Source organism: Hibiscus syriacus, unplaced genomic scaffold, assembly GCF_006381635.1.
Source record: "Hibiscus syriacus cultivar Baekdansim isolate YM2019G1 unplaced genomic scaffold, ASM638163v2 tig00110860_pilon, whole genome shotgun sequence".
Taxonomy (NCBI): Eukaryota; Viridiplantae; Streptophyta; class Magnoliopsida; order Malvales; family Malvaceae; genus Hibiscus; species Hibiscus syriacus.
Genome location: NW_024062891.1, coordinates 501,215 through 523,506, shown reverse-complemented (window position 1 = coordinate 523,506; position 22,292 = coordinate 501,215). Strand labels below are relative to the sequence as shown.

The window sequence follows — 22,292 nt, the reverse complement described above, 5'->3', positions numbered from 1 at the left end:
TTAACTGAAGTTCGTGAGCAGTTCGAAATAAAAAAAATCTTAAACTTAACTCGATTGAAGCCTCAAACTCGAACTCGAACTTAAACTTTAAATACATGAAAATCTTATTGTATTTAAAAAATCAATACATAAATGTTAATATTATTAATATTTTATTTTAAAAAATTAAAATCTTAATATATTATATTTTCGAGCTGCTCACGAGTCTTTTGAGTCGAATATCAAGTAGCTCGTTTTGGCTAGTTAATAACTCGAGTCGAGTTCATTCACTCCGAATATTTATTGAATCTTAATCGAATTAATATAAAATAACTCACGATCTATCTTGTTTCATTTATAACGCTACCCAGCACCATAAATGTCACCGTTATCGCGACTCTGATCCATAGAAAACAATGATATAATATAGAGATTCGATAAATGAAGAGTACTTTTCCAATTTCCAACGCCAATTCTTGGCCTCGAAATCAAACCGCGGACTTAACTCTGGCTGGGTCCGCCAATGATGTAAACAGCGAACAACACACGCACGTAAGCCAAGGGCTCACCTAATGAATTTAGGACAAGCCCTCTCACCCCATAATATCTTAACTTGTCAGCTTTCATTAAACTGGCTGGTAGACCGACCAGTCAAATCTTGTTAATCATATAACACAGATGAACCCTAACTACCTACTCCATTTTCTTATTTACTTTTCGCTCCCTGTGAAATTTATAGTACAAGTTCACAAACATCAATCTCTAAGCTATACGACCCTTCAATATATTTTCTTTTTTGTTTCCTTTTTGATCTGAAAGTATGGGTTATTTCTGTTAAATTTGTTGTTTCTTCTGCCACTTCGTTGTTCCTGTCTATCCTTCCTTTTCCTTTACGTTGGTTGCTTTTTGCTTCTTCTTCCTTTTAAGTTTTTGAGTTGGGGATAAAGGGTTTTTGTGATTTTCAGCTGCAGATGATGATGGAATGATTTGATTCTTCTTCTTCTTCTTTCTGTTTCTTTAATAATCCGTATATTCTCCAAGGGATTTTTTTCTTCTTTTTCCTCGTTTCTGTCATTAATATTGTTCAACTCAAATTTGAAAGTTGAGTGAATGGCTGTGCAGCCTAGTAACAGGCTTCGGAATATATTGCAGGCGGCGGTGCAATCAGTTCAATGGACGTACTGTATTTTCTGGCAAATTTGTCCCCAACAAGGGTGAACTTTTTTTCTTCTTCTTTACTATTTCTGAAATACCAACTAATTCAGTACCTTTGGTTATAATGATGGAACGGAGTCTGTTTTAATTAGGATCTTAGTATGGTCAGACGGATACTACAATGGAGCAATCAAGACAAGAAAGACAGTGCAACCGATGGAGGTTACTTCGGAAGAGGCATCCTTGCAAAGGAGCCAACAGCTTAGAGAACTATACTACTCATTATCAGCCGGCGAGACGAACCAGCCGATCCGACGACCATGCGCAGCGTTGTCGCCGGAGGACTTAACCGAATCCGAGTGGTTCTATTTGATGTGTGTCTCCTTCTCTTTTCCTCCTGGAGTAGGGTGAGTTCAAGTTCTTCCCCTATTTACTTTTGTGCTCAGTACTATCTTTTTATGCCCTCCATTAACCTCAGTGCTGGAATCTGCCATCAAAAGCAGAAAAAAAGAAGAAAAGTTGAGTGGGATCATCTTTTTTTGTTGTAAACTCTTTTTTCATGCTCCCTACCCATTTTCTTATTTCCATTCCAAGATATTAGGACATTTATCATATTGAGCACACAATTCAATATTTTTCTTCTTCTCCGTCCTAATGAAGAGACAACAAAGAAAAATAAAGTGTAGCTCTTGCTTTATCATTCGGTCTAAGAAAATGGGTTTGTCTATGTGGGACTCTAGTTTATTGCAACACTGATTTTTACCAGTTCACCATGAATTTACCAATGAATCTTTGTGATGTGAAGAAATTTGATGATGCAATAGACAAGAGGTTAGGTGAGAGTCATTAATGTCATTGTCTGGTTCATGTTGTTGGGGCTAGCGAGATTCTTCTTTTTTTCTCTTCTTTGCAGTTCCAATTTGTCTTTTGACAACTTTGATTGGAAAACTAAAGAGGCTGATGAGGAGTATATTCCACTATGCATTTTTTCCAGAAACTACTGTCGAGACGCTTGAAATGGGTCTAATGAGTGGGTGTTAAATGGATAGTGGTGGTTCACCGTCATGGCATTTTTTTCCACAATCGGAGATGCTGCTACTTAGAATAACAAGTATTTAGGTAGTACTGTAGCATGTACTTAGTATTCAGTAATTAATGACAAAGGATGATCAGTTGATCACGTTCTAAACTCTTTGACTGAACCTGTCGGTACTGAATGTCTTGATTAACTTAATTATGTTTAATTGTTTCATATCTTCACTATCAGTTTTATATTAAAAACATATTGAGTTTGAATTGTTTACACGGGATTTGATAAATACGGTGTAGGTTACCAGGAAAGGCATATGCAAGGAAGCATCATGTATGGCTTGCAGGTGCAAATGAGGTTGACAGTAAAACATTTTCAAGAGCAATTCTTGCTAAGGTATTATCTTGACATTGTCTTTTTCCTTGTACGATTTTATAATTAATTAAGACATGTTTTTCCTTAATTAAGACGAAATCTTCAACTAATTAGTCTTCCTTGTTTGTCAACATAAAAATAAATGGTGTCGTACGGTTGGAATAGAGTGCTCGTATACAGGTATATGCATCTATATTTATACTTCTGAATCTATGCAGATTAAAATTCTTGTTAATTAATTTACTTCTGGATTATTGTTGTAGACTGTGCTATGCATTCCTCTCCTTGATGGTGTTCTTGAACTCGGCACCACGGAAAAGGTAATCAATGTTGCGTGTTTTTATTTGTTTCACTAGGGGGAAAGAACATATGATAACGAAGGGACCTTGTTCTTGCATGCAATTGCATTTCAGGTTCAAGAGGATGTAGAATTAGTTCAACATGTCAAACCTTCTTCACAGATCATGATCATAACCCGAATCCTCCTCCACTGAAGCCTGCTCTCTCCGAACACTCCACCTCGGCCGCCTACACTCGGTTCCACTCTCCTGTCCTTCCTCCTATGCATGCAGTTCTAAACCCTAACCTAGAGGACGATAATGAAGAAGATGATGATGATGAAGAAGAGAATGATGATGACGATGGAGAAGAACCCGAATCGGACTATGCCGAAACGGATCGAAATAGAAACATACAAACCGTAGCAGCTTCAGCGGCTGAGAAAAGCGAGATGATGCAGTTTGAAATGTCAGAAGATATCTGCCTAGGGTCACCAGACGATGCATCAAATAACTTGGACACAGATCTTCACATGCTGGCCGTTAGTGGTAACCAGCAAGCCGATCAGCAGCGGCGAGCGGACTCGTGTATAGACGAGAGTCGGGAGTGGCAAATGCTTCAAGAACCAACGAACAGTGGCCTTCGGTCACGTTTTTCAGGTAAAAAACAGTTTGAGACTCCATGAATCTTTTTAAAATATCCTTCCCCAGTGAATACAAATTTAGTCCAAAATGTTAGCTACATAGTTGGGGGATAATAAATAGCTTGAAAACTGTGTTTAACTGTCCATACAATGGCAGAGGCCATTCCCCATGTGGGGCATGTTGGGGAGACTTCCGTCCTAAATTAATAAAGACAGTTTCTTGAGCAGAAACAAATCATGTCCTGCTTGTTATCATTCTTGCTTTGAGTGGGATCTGCCTTTATTGTCTGCAAGCTACCAAATCACTATTTAGATAGCACATGGATTATTTTTTTTTTCCTGTAGGAATCACGACTGCCTCTCATTATTTGTTTAAAAAGTACAAAGAAAGACAAATTCCATCAAAAATAGATTTTTAATAGTTTTATAAATATATTATTTGATGCTTAAACAAATAATTTATTTTCGTTATTATTAGATTTACCGAAAATTAAGCAAAAGATTTGTTGAATTTGATTTGGAGTTTCTTTTGAGTATTTTGTAGGGTCACAGTCATTGGATGGAATTCAACAAGAAAACACCCACTATACTCAGACGGTCTACACCATCCTTGAAGGCCAACCATTCCGTTGGACGGAGTCAACGTCAACCGGTTGTCCAACCAGATCAATCCAATCAGCGTTTTACAAGTGGACAATCCGTTCAGACAACCACCAATTCCAAGTGGCCGTAGAAGGGACGTCACAATGTCTCCTCAAGTACATTCTGTTTAGCGTTCCGTACCTCCATAGCAAGTACCGTGACGAGAATTCTCCAAAGATACGTGACACCAATGGTGGTGACAGGTTCCGCAAGGGGATCCCACAGGAAGAGCTCAATGCCAACCATATACTAGCGGAGAGGAGGCGACGCGAGAAGCTGAACGAACGGTTCATTATATTAAGGTCGCTGGTTCCATTCGTTACCAAAATGGATAAAGCTTCCATATTGGGGGACACCATTGAGTACGTCAAACAGTTACGTAAAAGGGTTCAAGAACTTGAAACACAAAGGAAGGAAATAGAAGCCAATAACGAACGGTCGAGATCAGCAGATTCGCTAAACAGGACAAGTAGTTTGAAGGAACTGAGAAGTGGGGTAACAGTGTTGGAAAGGGCACGGTCATTGGATCCAGAACCGGGACGGGATAAAAGGAAGATGAGAAAAGTTCAGCGGATTGCAGGTGAAGCTAAGCCGATGACAGTTGATTCAACGCAGCAGGAACCGACGGTGGAGGTGTCAATAATAGAAAGCGATGTATTATTAGAGTTGCAATGCGGGTATAGGGATGGTTTGTTGCTTGGTATAATGAAGATTTTAAGGGAAGAACTTCGGATTGAGATAACGGCTGTTCAGTCCTTTATGAATAATGGGGCGTTAATAGCTGAGCTGAGAGCCAAGGTAAATACCTCACCAATTAATTAATCATAATTGTCAATGGTTTCTTATTTCTTTTGGGAATTAAACTGACAGTTTGTGGTAATTGTAACTGAAATGGCAGGTTAAGGATAACGTAAACGCGAAGAAAGTAAGCATAAAGGAGGTGAAGAGGGCCATAAATCAAAAAATACATTCATTCTAAAGGATCCCTTTCTGGTGTTTGATCCAAATCTAATTATTGATTTGAATATAAATGATTATAACAGAACAGTGGAAAAAGATTCCTTCACTTAGGAACTGTGAATGGGAATGGGATATTTATGAGGTTAGGCTGCAGTAATTCCTTTTAACTGCAAACCTAAAAATAAAATAAAGCTGGCGGGAAAAAAACCTGTTCATGTACACAGGATGAATAACTAACGCTCACGGCAATGGTTGTGTTTTTCAAACCTGTATGTGTCATTGCCATAAACTATAGCATTCAATACTATGCTTTCCAGTGACAAAATTCCAGAATTTTAAGTATGAGAACTTTATGGGCAACACATTGTGGACTTGAAAACTTGGCAATATCCCTTTTTTTCTAGTTTGAATCATAGAGCAGCACTTCATGCATGCTTCCATCTCCCTTTTTCCAAACTTCTTGATATAGTTCTGCCTACCACTGCCACCGGTCTTATCATGCGGTTGAGCCTTTTTCTTAGGAACTGCACCCCACAAGAAAAATAAAAAATGTGTTAATCATACCAAATACATATGTTAAACAACCAAGGAATTTCTATTCAGATACTCAATTTAGCTTACTGTAATTCTGATATTTAAATATTTAGAATATATAAATACCACCTTAAACTAAGAAAAACAATAACAAGATTTAAACAGTCAATACATTGAAGACACATGAAAAAGCCCAACATGCCTAGATGGATCAAAGTTTTTTTTAAAGGAAATCAAATTACTTAAAACGCCTAAAACAACTCCATTTCATTACTAAACACTTGGTTTAGCTCAATCTTATACGAAATGTAACAACTATATTAAACATGATAACAAAATATTAAACAATAAACAATTAGAAGACGCACCTCCTTTGCTATATGTAGAGCCATGTCATGCTCAAATTCAAGTTCACTTCACGTAAGTGAGACAGTATCCAACTTGGTAATTTGGAACACTTGTCATGTCGACTATACCTGCATTCATCTACCACTCAGAAGTGGTGGAGGGAAAGGTCTAACAGCAAAGAAATTGAAAGAATATGATAACTAATTCAATTAGGATAAAGAAAAGGGTTCTGGGGTTTTCCAGCAACCAATTCCTATTAAACTCTTACGATTTGCTTGGTTGGGTGGAAAATAGGAGGATGAAAGGAGGGGAAAAGTAGAAAGAAAATAAATTGAGTGTGCCTGGTAGGAAAGAAAATGAAAGGGGATGTCATTTTACATCTTCAACTGTAAAAATAAATTATCCCAAATCCAATTTGGGAGGAAAAGGGAGAAAATAGGAGAGAGAAATGAATTAGTTCAAAATATGTATTTTTCAAAACATAATTTTCTACCCTCTCATTTTTCAACTCTACCAAGCAATAAATGAAAAGAAAATTACATTTTCTTTCAATTTTTCCATCCTTCCTACCAAGCACATCAATGGAAATAAAAATCAATTCTCTATCTTTCCACTTTTCTACCCTTTTAATTTTTCATCCGCCCAATTTTCTTGCCACTCTACCAGGTACCAAGCAAAGCCTTAATAATAATAGTAATTCCCTAAACCTTCTACTATAGTCTTTATAATGTAACTCTCACTAATAGTAGAATAGTTGTATTAGAACTCTTACTAAGAGTCCTATGCTAATCACATAACTATTTAAAATAACATAAAAGATAAAGAACAAAAATAATGTAGAAACTGATAATAAAAAAACTAATCATAAAAGTAAAATAATTAATATAATCTTGGATGCTCCTGCATCAAGAAAACGGGTATCAAAGTAGAACTTTTCAAGAGTTTTTTTATTAACCAATAAAATAATAAACAAGATATACAAATCACTGTATGCAGTCTAAAGTTTCTCTAACTATTATCTTACAGAACCCTAATTATTGGCTCCTACAGTGTCACCGGCTAAAAATATGAAAGATGCCAGATTATTTGTAAAAAGGAAAAGAAAAAGAAAAGAGTTCCTTAATGAAATACTGAATTCTCGGGCTCCCCTTCAACGCACTGACAAGTAACTAACAGAAGAATAGCTTTAGATTTTTTAAAACATAGAATGTTTATTCTTCTAACAGTCTCAACAATGTTTTCACTGTCACAAACTTTAGGTGGAGTGAATCAACAGCCATAAATTAATCAAGTCAATAAAAAAATTATAAATTACAAGTTTAAACAAATAGCAATGAATGAGTGAACTGAAAAAGGCAATACTTCTAGGTCAAGGACAAATATTTTCAGTATACTGGAAAAAGAGGAGAGGAGATATATACCTCTTATCGGCAAATATCATCATCCCATAATCCGCTTTTGAACGAATAACACGGCCCACACTTTGAGCAGCTTGCCTCTGCTTGATAAAGTTGCATGATGAAGAAATAGTTCTCACATTTCATAACCACAAAGTAAGAACATTGAAGTTTCTTTCGGAAAAAGATGGAAGCAGAATCATACCAAGGCATCAAAAGTAAGAAAATCTCCTTCCTTTATCTGGAACGTGTCCCGTAGTACTCCAACCTTGCCAGCAATATTCTGAAAGGAATCCAAGATTACTGATGAGCAGCAAAAGAATATGTAAAACTTGTGATAAATTCAATACTATCAAAACTTATTGTACCTATGATTGCCTATGGCTACAAGTGCAAAAGGAAAAACAGAAACAGGAAAGTTAAATAAATTATCAGACGGGAACTCACTTGCTCAACGTATACTGGAAAGGAACGCCAACATTATTACTAGTCTACCATAATGTCGATCAAAATCGATACCTTCTGCAACCTTTCCCCTGAAAAATGCAAAAGCATTCAGGTGAGTTCATTAGGACGCGATAAGTTACTTCCCCAGTTTATACTAAATAAACTATCATTGCAAAAGACAAAGTGATGAAGACAACCAGTTTTGGTTTTTTGCACGAATGAAACAACAACAATGGCCATAACAGAACAATTGTAAGTCTATGGCCTGTCTAACTAACACCAAAATTATAATACGATTGCATACTCTAATAATAGATTAAAAAGGTATCGATAACAAACAATAAAGATAGAAAAAAAAGAGGGAAAACTCAATCCATTTCATTGTAAAATCCCTATCTTTCTCTTTAGTCTTTATGCATCAAAATGTTTATATTTAGTAAAGGTGTACCTTTGAAACAATAAAGGAAGGACAGTTGTGTAAGAAGAGAAAACCACCCTATTTACCTTTACTGATGAAAGTTCAATATTTCATCATTAATAGTACCTGGCAACAGAGAAAAAGACAGCACCTCTTCCGCAATCACAAGCCCTGCGATAGTTGTCCAAAGCCAATGTGGTTTCTACAACATCTTGCGTCTCAATGAAGACAAGCTTATGTTGCATTATTTCCTACAATAGATGGATTGATAACATTTCATCAGGAAAACTATACGCATAAGCTTTCAATATGAAGTTAATGTCATTCTCGAGTATATGAACCAGCCTATATGTAGGAGACAGATAAAAAAGAAAGGGGGAAAGGAAAGAAAAGAAAGAAGGGAAGAGCTAGAATCGAGCGAAAGATGCCCAAATACTTTGCACAATTTAACAAGAGAACCCAAATAACCTTCAGAATTCCACTGTCATTCCAAGTGTTAATAATTCCATCCATGTATGAATAACTGACAAAGAAACAGACAATTCCATCAGGGACAAAAGAGACCATCTCCAACAAGAGCTTCCCGTAATTCCGAACAACACCAGGATCACTTCTCATATCAAATTTGGTACTAACAGGAAGTTGATCACTGCAAGAACAAACAAATGGAGTAATTGACACAATGTAACTATATTTATAAGGCTTAATATCTCAAAAAGTTACAAACTTGTAAGTACTTATAAGCAACGAGAAAAGATTATAACTGCCTACCTTCCGCGTGTAAGAACCATTGGACATATGCAATCTCTTGCCAAGGACATTGTAAAGCTACAACTGACAACTGGATGAAAATTAAGAAGGCGTGGGTACTAATCAATTGGGCTAAGCGTGCCAGATGTAATAACAACAGATTGGAATTGGTCAAACACAGGCTTTATGGCAAGAGAAGCATCATGACAGCTAAGCTGGAACGCCAAATCAGCAAAGATTAGTATTTTAACAGACTAAACAACATCATGTACTAATGTAATGGGAGTGGGGTGGAAAAAGAAAGAGGATTCACAGGGATGCAAGCACTTGAAAAACCATAGACTCCAGTGTGAAACAAAGGAATAAAATGAATGTTGTCATGAAAGACAAATCATCTACATGACCATCTCTAACAGATATATATCATGCAATTAAAGATTCCATATACACGCAAAAGGAATGAAAATGACCATCTTGATTTTGTTACCCTAGGAAACAAGACAGTGAAGGTCTCAATAAATAGATATTTTGGAGGGGGGGAAATATCAAAGCATGTAGGGACCAAACTGTATGTTATTTGGGATATTATAGAAGTTAGCCAAGATACTGAAACAACAGTAATTCAGAAAAGGAAAAAAACATGCAGAGACCAACCTGCAAGATAGGATCTGGAATATGTGGCATTCTTTCATCAAAAGGTTCAATAATAATTGAAAATCCACGGCCATAAGTGCCTACAAGAGTTGCAAAGTCGCATATTGTCTGGATATGTAAGAACTCGTCTGTGTCAGTGATTTCTAGAGTCAACATGAGTGAATGCAGACGGTCATAACAGAACTTAAGTGTTTTCTGGTCAATTCCAGCATGACTATTGAGAGAGGCAACAAAGCTAACTGGGCTTTCTTTCTCAACATTCTCAGTGTCCAGTCGACCCCTTAGATACTGAACTAATCTACGAAGAACATGTAAAAAGTGCTCCGCTCGACGAATATTTCCAGGCACAGCTTCCTTTAGAATATCGTCGGGCAAGGCAGGATTTGAAAGCCAGTTGTCAGTAACTGCATAAGAGAAGAGGGTAAAATTGATGATTTGGGGCCATCTCAAAACAAATGAATAGTGCTAAAAACATGTTGTGGAAAAGGATTCTAGTTTACGTACTAGGAAGGTTTTGTCTCAGTGCCAAACCCTCTACAAGTCGGTTGTATTCAGCGCGAAGTCTGCTTGCATCAGTGGCCTTGAACCTTCCTACCATGATATACAATTTAAATAAACATATACATAATTTCATTTTGAGAAATTAAGGCGATATTGTTGGGAAATAAACGAGTACGAGTAATTTTTCTATAACCAGATTAGTGAGAAAGCGAAATAAAAGCGGAAAAATAATACCCGAAATTGATAACGGAGTTCAGCCAATTTTGCCTATGTCTCCGGACTGCTGTAGATCTTTTACTAAGAGAGAAAATTTACAGGTGTTTACAAAACACTCACTACTCACAAGAAAACTCTCTAGTATTGAGAGAAAGAAATGATTTGGGATTTGGGATGATTTTGAAGCTAAATGAGTTAGGGTATTTATAGTTAAAGCTTAGGGACTAATCTTTGAAAATACCCTAAAGTGCAATGACTAAAATGTAATTAACCATTGCTTAAATTCAAAAAAAAATAGGTTGCCTAACTTTGAAAAATTAGCAGCCCATTGAATTCCCTTGCCAGCCGCCCCACGTGTTTTTTACTTTCAACAATCTCCCACTTGAAAACTGATTTTAATCTGTTTTCACACCTCGATCGATGCAGCAGCATTTCTGATCTTGTTATTATAGCATGCCAACTGAAGCTGAACACAACTTCAGTTTATCCATAGTCACCGTCTTTGTCAACATGTCTGCCGGTTTTTGAGATCCATTAATCTTTTCAAGTTTCAAAATCCCATTTTACAGAAGAGACCGGATAAAAAGATATCGCAATTGTATGTGCTTCGTTCTGGAATGAAAAGACGGATTCTTTGCTAGATGGATAACACTTTGACTGTCGTAATACAAGACATTGTTTTATTGTTTCTTGCCTAACTCTTTCAAGAAACTTTGGAGCCAGACCATCTCCTTGCTAGCTTCCGTAACAGCGACATATTCTGCTTCAATTGTGGAGAGAGCAACTATCTTCTATAGTTGAGAAACCCAACTCACTGCAGTTCCTCCTAGAGTATAGACATACCCTGTAGTGCTTCTTCTGATGTTGACATTTCTGGCTAAGTCAGCATCTACATAGCCTGTCAGTATCGTATCTCCACCTTTAAAACAAAGTGTTTTGTTTGTAATACCCCGCAAATATCTGATGATCCATTTGACAGCTTCCAAGTGTACCTTATCCGGATTATTTATGTACCTGCTAATAGGTCCCACTGCATGAGCAATATCTGGTCTGGTACAAACCATGTCATACATCAGACTTCCAATTGTTGAGGCATACGACACCTTCACCATGTGTGCACGTTCTTCCTTCGTCTTTGGTGTCTGTTCTTTGGAGAGTCTGAAATGAACACCTAAAGGTGTACTAACTGGTTTAGCATCTTGCATGTTGAACCTGGAAAACACTTTGTTGATTTACTCAGCCTGTGATAACATCAAAATCCCCGACTTTGTGTCTCTCTTGATCCTCATCCCAAGAAGCTGCTTTTCAGCGCCCATATCCTTCATAGCAAACTGCTTCGACAATTTTTGCTTCATGTGTATAATCTCTTGCATGTCTGAGCCTGCAACGAGCATGTCATCAACGTACAATAATAAAATAATTAAGTTATTATCGAGCCTCTTGATGTAGCAACAATGATCTGCTTGGCATCTGGTAAAACCACTGCTACTCATGAAACTATCAAACTTCTTTTATCATTGTCTAGGAGCTTGTTTTAAACCATACAAGCTCTTCTTCAACCTGCATACCAGGTTTTTCTTGCCTGCCTCTATGAAGCCTTCTGGTTGCCTCATATAGATTTCTTCCTCCAAATCACCATGAAAGAAAGTTATCTTTACATCTAACTGCTCAATATGTAGATTCTCTGCAGCTACAATTTTCAACACCAGTCTGATTGTAGACAGTTTTACGACTGGAGAGAAAATTTCATTGTAGTCAATACCTTCTTTTTGCTGAAAGTCTTTGACAATCAATCTTGCTCTGTAGCGTTTGCTCCCATCATGCTCTTCTTTGATCCTGTAAATCCACTTGTTGTGTAACGTTTTGTTGTCTGGTGGTAATTCAGCTAATTCTCATGTCTGATTTGACATAAACGAGTCCATCTCATCTTTCATGGAAGACTCTCACTTGACAGAATCCTCCACCTGCATTATTGGGTTGGTTTAGGAATTCTGGTGGAGCGTCTCAGTTCTGGTGTGCGTGATTCTTCTTGAACTGCTTCAGTATTGATCTGAACATCATTTCCAAAAATCTCCTCAAACTCAGCAAATTTCTTTGTTTCAGCTTCGGTATTGGAGCTACTTGATTCTACAGTTGATATGTCTTTGTATAACATTCTCATTGAAAATGACATCTCTGCTTCTGATGATCTTTCGATTTTCGTAGTCTCAAAACCGGTAACCGAACTCATCACCACCATAACCAACAAAGACACATTTGTTGGACTTGGCGTCAAGTTTATTTTTTCAGCAGAATTTATGTGTACATAAGAAATACAACCAAATACTCTTAAGTGTGAAGGGTTTATTTCTTTCTTGCTCTAAGCTTCCTCTGGTATTCCACCAAGGGAACTAATGGCCCACGGTTGATCAAGTAAGCTGCAGTGTTGATAGCTTCAGCCCATAGCAATTTGAGGAATCCGGCATGTATCCTCATGCTTCTTACACGTTCATTCAGAGTTCTGTTCATACGTTCTGCTACGTTATTATGTTGCGATGTCATGGGAACTGTTATCTCTATCTTGATCCCATTGTTTGCGCAGAAATCTCTGAATCTATTATTTTTGTACTCTCCTCCATTGTCAGACCTCAACCGCTTGACTTTCAGACCAGTCTCATTTTCCACAATGGCCTTCCATTTTTTGAAGGTATCAAAGACTTCTGATTTCTTCTTCAGAAAATAAACCCACACCTTTCTTGTAGAATCATCGATGAAGATGACATAATATAATGAGTCTCCAAGAGATGGAACTGGAGATGGTCACCATATATCAGTATGAACCAACTCTAACTTTTCAACCTTGAGTGTCTTACCAATCTTTGTAAAGTTTACTTTCTTTTGTTTGCCAAAGATGCAATCCTCGCATAGTCCGACATCTACATTCTTTAGATCCGGCAGCTTCCCTTTTGACAAAAGTGTCTTCATCCCTTTCTCGCTCATATGACCAAGCCTTTGGTGCCATAGATTTGATTTTCCATCAGCATCTGCTGCAACAATGATATTCTCTAAGTTTAAGGTTACATAGAGAGTATCAGTCTTCTTACCATGAGCATTGAGGAGTGCTCCTTTGATAATCTTCCATTCACAGCCTGAGAAGGTTGTACTATATCCTTCTCTATCAAGTTGTCCAACAGAAATCAAATTTCTTTTGAGGCCTGGAACATGTCTCACACCTTTCAACTTCCAGGTGGTCTGGTTTGACAACTTTAGTCGGATGTCTCATTTTCCAACGATCTTCAAGATTTCATCATCAGCTAGATGAACTTTCCCAAAATCACCACTGACATAGTTCTCTATGATTTCTCGGCATGGGGTGGAGTGAAAAGATGCTCCTGAATCCAAGATCCATGATTCAATCGGACTGTTGACGCTTAGAATCATATCACATGTCTCCTCTGTCATGTTGGCAGATTCCTGTGCGCCGGTATTTTTCTTCGGTTCTCGACAATCTCTTTTAAAGTGACCCTCCTTGTCCAGTTATAACAAGTAAAATATTTCTTTCTCATTCTTGATTTTCTCATTCTGGATTTGGATCTACCACGATTTGAATTTCTTTCTGAAGTTCTTCCTGTGAACTCCGTGTGTAAGGCTGAGGAGGTTGATGCTTCATCCGATTATCTTCGTCGAATTTCTTCACTCAATAACAGATCCAGAAACATCGTCGAATTTTAATTTGTTGTTTCCCGACGAGCTGTTGACTGCTGTAACAGTAGCATTCCATCTGTCTGGTAGAGATGATAAGAGAATTAAAGCTCGAACTTCATCATCGAATTCAATTTCCACTGAATTCAATTGGGTTGTGATTGTGTTGAGTTCATTTAAGTGTTCTGTCACCGATGCCACTTCCGCCATCCGCAAATTGAATAATCGCCTCATCAAATGAACTTTATTTGAGGCTGATGGCTTCTCACACATACTGGAGAGAGCCGTCATAAGACCGGCCGTGGTCTTTTCCTTTGCTATGTTGAAAGCAACATTGCAGGATAACGCCAGTCGGATAACTCTGAGGGCTTGTCTGTCGAGAAGAAACCAGTCTTCATTCTTCATGCCCTCTAATTGCTTTCCTGAGAGGGGTTGATATAGATTTTTCTGGTACAAAAAATCTTCGATCTGCATCTTCCAAAAGCCAAAGTCCGCATCATCGAACTTTTCAATTTTCACATTCCCTTCGTCTGCAGTCATCGCTCCCACTCGAATCTGGCTTCGTTTGGATCGTTTCTGACAATTCTTGCGAACCACCGTGTATTAGAACACCTCCATCGACAAATTCGTATCGCCGACAAAATGTTTACTATTTACGAAATTCACTATTCACGTAAATAGTAATAAATAGTAACCTCGTAAAAAAATTGACAAAATTCACAACCAAAAGCTCTGATTACCAGTTGTTGGGAAATAAACGAGTACGAGTAATTTCCCAATAACCAGATTAGTGAGAAAGCGAAATAAAAGCGGAAAAATAATACCCGAAATTGATAACGGAGTTCAGCCAATCTTGCCTACGTCTCCGGATTGCTACAGATCTTTTACTAAGAGAGAAAATTTACAGGTGTTTACAAAACACTCACTACTTACAAGAAAACTCTCTAGTATTGGGAAAAAGAAATGATTTGAGATTTGGGATGATTTTGAAACTAAATGAACTAGGTATTTATAGTTGAAGCTTAAGGACTAATCTTTGAAAATACCTTAAAATGCAATGACTAAAATGTAATTAACCATTGCTTAAATTAAAAAAAATGGGCTACCTAACTTTGAAAAATTAGCAGCCCATTGAATTCCCTCCCCAGCCGCCCAACGTGTTTTTTACTTTCAAAAGATATTCTACTCAAGAACTAACCTAAATTGCTCCTAATAATCCCCTACCTATCCTTTTCACTCTCTAGTTTCAACCAAAACGGTAAATTTCATTAATGTGATAAGAAAATATCAGAAGGAAAAAAATGTACCTATCAATCTCTTGACTTATCCTATTAAGATTCCTTGTAGCTCCTTCCAGTGTCTGTCTCCTAACACTGACACTAAGTGCTTCTATACACACATTGTCAATATTATGTGCCTCATCGAACACCACAACAGACTCCTTCTGCATTTCCTTCGATATAATCCCAGCCACCTTTGGATCAAGCAAATACTGATAGCTGTAAACAACCACATTAGCAAACTGTACCATATGTCTTGCCAAAAAATACGGACACCACCCTTTCTCCTTCCCAAACACCCTCAAGTCCTACAAAAACGATGCCAAACATAAAATTTTAATATCAGTTATAACATAATTAGACTGCATAAATGTAAAACGATGTCTAATGGCACATTTTGCTTTCCACTTCCCTAAGCAAACAACCTAATAGCACTTAAACAATCTTCAAGACTCATTGTTCGCAATTGAAACATAAAATTCAAATCATTCATTTACTATTTACAAACAATCTATGAAAAGAAAAACAAAAAGTCGGATACCTGAAGGGTATAAACTCCGGGTGGCAACACGGCGGAAGAAGCGGCCCTCTCATAATTCTCAAAAAACTGACACGTAGGAACATTGGGATTCTCCGCCGCCATAGCTCGAACCCAACTCGCCGTCAACTTCCTACAGCCAGCATCCACGGAGTCCCGGTTCTCCGCCGCTAAAACCGTGGGGTTCACGCAGAGATTCTTCCTGGAAGAAAGCCCAACCGCAAGAATCCTAGCTTGGGGACCCAAATGTTTAATCTGGTAATTGTGCAAGAGCTTCAATTCGGCCAAGGTCTTTTCCATCTCATGAACAGTGCGGGTACAGTAAATGAGCTTGATGGAGCTCTGGGGTTTGGAGAGAGAATAGCTAGTGATGAGAGAGAGTAAGGCGATGGTTTTGCCGGTGCCGGTGGGCATTTCGAGAAGGCAATGGCCTTTGGAGTCTAATGCTCGTTTCAGTTCGATCATGTAAGCGTATTGTTCGGGATAGATGTAGTCGTAAGGGAAGTAGACTGTAACATCTTCGATTTGGAACTTCATGAGGTTTTTCTTCTTTTGGGTCTTAATACGATGTTTAGGGAAAAGGATTTAGAGGTTGAAAATGAAGGATTTGAGGAGGGGTGGGTGCTCCACTGTTTTTGTTGATTTTGCTAAAACAATTGCCCTTCTCCCTTCCCAAAAAAATAAATAAAGAACGGCAGTGGACCAATAGCCTTGATAGGCCCTGCGAAATCTGTCCATTCTATTCTTATGGCCATTTCAAATCAGCATCGGTGGCTAATGCAAACAAATATTATCCTTGTGTTTTTTGGAGCTAAAAATCATTTTCTTAATTTTGTTCCTTTGAAAAGATGTCCCATGAGAGATAGACCTTATCATATATAATCCTAATTCCATCATCGGTAATCTCAGTGTATGTCTGAAAATTACACTAAATGTTTTCATCAAGGAGAGTATTGTTCTCCTGTCTACAATTTAAATAGTTGTGTTTATAAAATATATATGTATTATCAATGATTGATAAAAATTTTGAATCGATACAATTTTATAATCACCTCAAACTATTTAAAAATAATAATGATCAAATCTTTTAATGGAAATATGTTATTTTTATATGGAACCTTAGAAACACTTGTTCTAATGATAAATGAGAAATTAAAGATGTAATGTATTTGATATTTAAAAAGATGGGTTGAATGTGAAGTAGAAATATTCCTTGTTTGGGCTGCTTCATTCGCTATAATTTGAACTTCGTGGATGATGTAATCTTTGGACTTAGAAGGTTTAGCAACTTGGGATTGTATAACAAATCAAAATTTTTATTTTCAAATTACTTCAAACATAATCTCCAATCATACATATAATAAGGATTGTGAGTAATTATAGAAACCATCCCATGTGGATGCTTTATAATTGGGAAATATGTCGTATAATTATTTCTTAAAAAGAGGCAAAATAAAAAATTGTGCATTTTCTAAAGATGGAAAGTAATTTATGCTTTTAAAAATCAATTATAAAAATAATAATGATAATGTAATTTGAGTTTACCAATCACGGCAACAATCGTAAATCTTGAATTTGTAATAGACATTTGGTGGAGGAATAATTTGGGCATTTACAGAAAGTGCACGCATCTAATATCCCAACTGAATCATGTGTTGTGTTCATCCTTTGATAGGGTCACAATTGAATATGTACATCAAAATTAACCATGTATAATACTTGTTGGCAGGATAAAATAAGTTTATCATCGTTTCAAGCCTTTCATTGTTTTAAGGGAGAGAAACACGAGTAAGATAAATTACCTCATTTCAAGTATTTTGATGGCTACAACTGAATAAATCCGCTGTAGTACAACAGTTAAAATTATTCATTCAAAAAACAAATAATATGTCAGCACATAGTATTTCTATTATTTTGTTTTCATATATATGTAGGGGTTGGACAATCAATAGGTTGTTGACTGATCCACATATAAATGTATGCTAGTAGACATACTATCAAAGACTACTCCTACAACCTAATCGATGGTATGGGGTGAGTATTAACTATGTAATCCGATGCATTACCTTAATAAACTATTAATCCCCTAAAAAACATGAGATCAGTTATATGCATTCGATATGCCCAGTCTCAACATGTAACTTGGGAACCTATATGTTGGCTAGCGAACTAATGATAGCGTGCTTATTTATTGATAGATCATTTAAGATTTAAAGCTGACTTGGATAGAGAAAGGTCCTTTTCCAAATGTCGCACGGACTACAAAGTCAAATAAAGAGATATGTCCACGACACCATGAAACATGATTTGCCATTGCTAGGTTAAAACATAATATTCGAAATCCTTGAAGGGTAATAGTCTGAACAGTTAAAAGCGATTTGTCATTGCTAGGTTAAAACATAATATTCGAAATCCTTGAAGGGTAATAGTCTGAACAGTTAAAAGCGATATAAAATGGATTAGGTCGGTGACTTGGATGTCAGCAACGACCTTGTCTATATACAAAAATTGTTGCAATGAAATACGTGTGGAGAGCAATGAAGTAGAACACGTAAGTTAGGTTAGACGAGTGGGAAGACCACATAAATTGGTGGGAGATATCCAATTCTTCACGTTCGCTCGATGAACCCCATCTTTGAGAAATATTCGACATCTTAGAATATAATATTGAATTTAGATTTATTTCCAAGGAAATTAATATATTAAAAATCAACGAATAAAAGAAGAGGATGAGATATTAACTGATGCACTTATGTGGTGCATTTTGGGGTATACATATATATTGCCTTGTCAGTTGTCATTCATATAGGGCCGCAGACAACTCGATCTTAGCTATATTTCCAATGCATAAAATAAAAAAAAACGTCGTGAGTTTATTGGTCAATTTTGAAAGGGTTTTCTTTTTGCTGTCCAAAGATGGTTGGGTGGATCCTGGGCACAGTGGTGGGGCTCACGTTCCTACGCCTTACCTTTGTTTAATTTAAAGAATAAAAAGGCTAAACCCCGAAGCTAAATCCTTTCTTCCTCCATATTTCCATACCAGTACTGAGCAAGTGCATGGAAATTAATGGGCTGTTGAGAATTTGAAGGAAAATCTGAAACCATAAGTAAAACTAAAGAACGAACAATATCACATTCAACAAAAAAATTACTGCTTCTGCTAGGTTAGGTTGAATAAACCAACCGAAGTAACTAATCAGTTGGGGGGGGGGGGGGGAATTAAAACAGGACCACCCAGCATCTCCGTACACCTTGTAATATTTTCAAGTAGGTAAAGTTTCCGAATATTTCCACCACTAATACAATCTAAGTTACATATAATTTAAAGAGAAAATAATCTCAGTGACAAAAAATGTCTTATAATATATGAATTTAATCAATTTTTTTTAGATTTGTCAAAATGACCAATAAATTCGCAATGCGAATTCCAATTTCGTAACTCAGTTTCTAATTTCGCAACGCGAATATGTAAATCGCATTGCGATTTTCCAAATTCGCGTTGCGATAGTCAAATTCTCAACGTGATAGTCAAATTTGCAACGCGAAAGTCAAATTCGCAACTGAATTTCAAATTCGCAACGCGAATTTAATTTCGTAACAGGTTTTTAGTTTCGCAACACAAATGTTTTGGGTATATAACAACGCAGCAGCAACAACTCATAACCTAAATCCCTAAATCGCAACTCATTCCATCTTCATCTACCACTCTCTTCGGCGACATCCGTTCCTATATCCAACGACATCCTTCCCCATCTCTATTTTTTTTACATAATTTTATTTCTATATAATTTTTCAATGATTTCTCTCCTAAATTATCAACTATCAACTTAATAAAGGTATGTTTTTCTCTAAGTTAGTGATGATATCTAGTTTATAGCTCGTTTGTTTAGTAAATTAATTTACAATTTTTAGAATGAAATCATATAATGTTGATCATGTTTTGATAGATTTGTGTTTTAGAGGGTCATGAGAGAATGTTCATGGTGTTTTACAATATGTGTCTTTACCCATGAATCTTCAACTAAAACTGTCATTAAAAAAGTTATCTTATGAAACTCTAATGTTACGTGTTGCAAAGAAATTGAATTTAGAGCCTCTAAGTGGATTTAGGTTATCTTATCTGAGAAAATGTAAAGTTTATTTGTTAACCGACAATGAAGATGTTGAACGATTCATTGCTTACATTAGTGTTTCGCAAGAAGATGATGTTACATTATATGTTGTTGAACCTAGAAGTAGTGAAGTTGGGTCAGTAGCGGGTAGTAATCAACTAAGTTCTTCAACCCAAAATTTAATGGTTCCACCACAATTTCATCACCAAACAAATTTTGTTTCACCACATTTCCAATACCAGACACAATATCAAACACAATCTCAAAACCTACAACCTTTTCATAATCCAAATCACAATCAACTTTCAGCACTAAATTCTGGTTTTCGTATTGACCAGTTAGACGATTATGAGCCAACAGAAAAAATTGTGAGTACTAGTCAATATTCCAAATTTGATCTTGGTTAATACCCGGACTTTGATCTTGATTAATACTCAGATTTTGATGATATGATGGAAGAAGAAACAAACCCTGCATGTAATGATTTTGATATTGGTCAAAATCTGAATTTTGATGATGAAACAGCCGTTGCCGAGGAAGATGTTGTTAATGATAATGAGGAGGAAGTTACGACTGTGAATGAACATGTTGAACATCTATTATGTAATTCATATAACCCTGAAGAATAAAAAGAAGAAGAATAAGTCCCCGAAGAAAGGAAAAAGAAGAAAATGCCACGGGAGTATAACTGGAATATGCCAGAATTACTTCAGATACCGGAAGAAGAGTTGGTAAAGATATCAGTTGATTGTTACACAAAAGTTATTCGTATCAAGAAAGATGATTGTTTTTATACAAAGGAAGACTTGAAGATAGCTTTGTATACGAAATGTGTGGAAGATGGCTATCAACTAAGAGTTAACAAATCAAGCAAAGATCGTTTCGAAACAAGGTGTATGATTGACAAAAACTGTACGTGGCGTATGATTGCTAAGAGGATAAAAGATTGCGAAATGTTTCAAGTTAGGACTTTTATTGATAAACATACATGTTCAATAACTCAAGTTTTTCCTCACCATAGACAGGCAAACAAAAAGGTGTTGGGTGGTTTTCTGGCTGAGTTAATGTTTTTGAATGGAAAGATATATCGGGGACATGAAATTATGACTGACATGAATGCTCGGTTCAAGATTAGTATCACATATTCTCAAGCTTGGAGAGCCAAATGTTATGCCTTGGAATTATTGAGGGGGTCGCCAGAAGCATCGTTTGCCCAACTGTCGGCTTATTGTCACAATTTAAAGCTGAAAAATCATGGGTCGGTAACTCATATCAAAACAGATAGAGATGGACGCTTTGAGTTGTTGTTTATCGCCATTGGTGTTGCGGTTAGTAAATAATTTTAATTTTGTTGACTCATTTTTGTTAGTTGTATGCATTTCACATTTAAATTTAACACTGCATTTCAAATTCATTTCATATGTAATTGGAGTTTGAATTTAAATTTCAATTTGAGTTTGAATTTCAATATAAATTTCGACTCCACTATAAATATTAGCCCAAGCTAATATGCATGTTATCATTGATTATTCCTAATTTCCATTATTTTTTTCAACTTTAAACGCGAGGGAAATCCCGACCATCGTATTTTTTGGTCAACTTTAAAGCGTCAGAAACGTTTCGGGCGTATGATCTGGGCGGTATACGAGAAATGCAACAAATGGCAACTAAAATCATAAGTCTGAAATGCTTCTGAGTACCACCCAAATCATAAGTCTGAAATGCTTCTGATGCTCATCAAAATCCAAAGCTCATATGGTGTCAAGCAAAAGGAAATCAAAATCCAAATCTCATATGGTGCCAAGCAAAAGGAAATCAAAATCTACAACTTGAGTTTGAACATTGATATGATATGTTCAGTTGTTATCATGTTGGGATTTTCTCGTTTTTGATTGTTTGTATATTTGTTCTCTTGCTTCTTCAAGTTTCCTTAGCTTGTAATTTATAGCTTAGAATGTGTTTGATGTTGTATATACCTTGATGTTGTATGTTGCGATCAACGCGAAAGTCAAATTCGCAACGCGAAAGTCAAATTCGCAAACCGAAAATTGCGTTGCGAATTTGTACCTTCAACAGGTCTTTTTTGCCTTCAAACATAATGCAGATTGAATTTTTTAGAAACAACAAATCAACTTTTACAAATCAATTAAACAAGCAAAAAAAATAATTCTTATTTACAAATCAAATTAAACAAATCAACTTTTACAAATCAATTAATCAAAAAATAAATCTTATTTCCTCATCAATTGTAACAAATCAACTTTCAATGTAAAATTCAATTAAACAAAGGAAAAAAGTATACTCCAGACTGTTGTTTATGCACAAATACATTTCATGCAGCTCACTTCAGGAT

At 36.4% G+C, this 22,292-nt stretch overlaps 2 pseudogenes; one reads left to right on the top strand and one right to left on the bottom strand.

Annotated features, from left to right (window-relative positions):
- Window positions 1–883: 883 nt before the first annotated feature.
- LOC120143680 lies at window positions 884–5,420 on the top strand (annotated as a pseudogene).
- Window positions 5,421–5,463: 43 nt separating this feature from the next.
- Window positions 5,464–16,468, bottom strand: LOC120143641 (annotated as a pseudogene).
- Window positions 16,469–22,292: the final 5,824 nt, after the last annotated feature.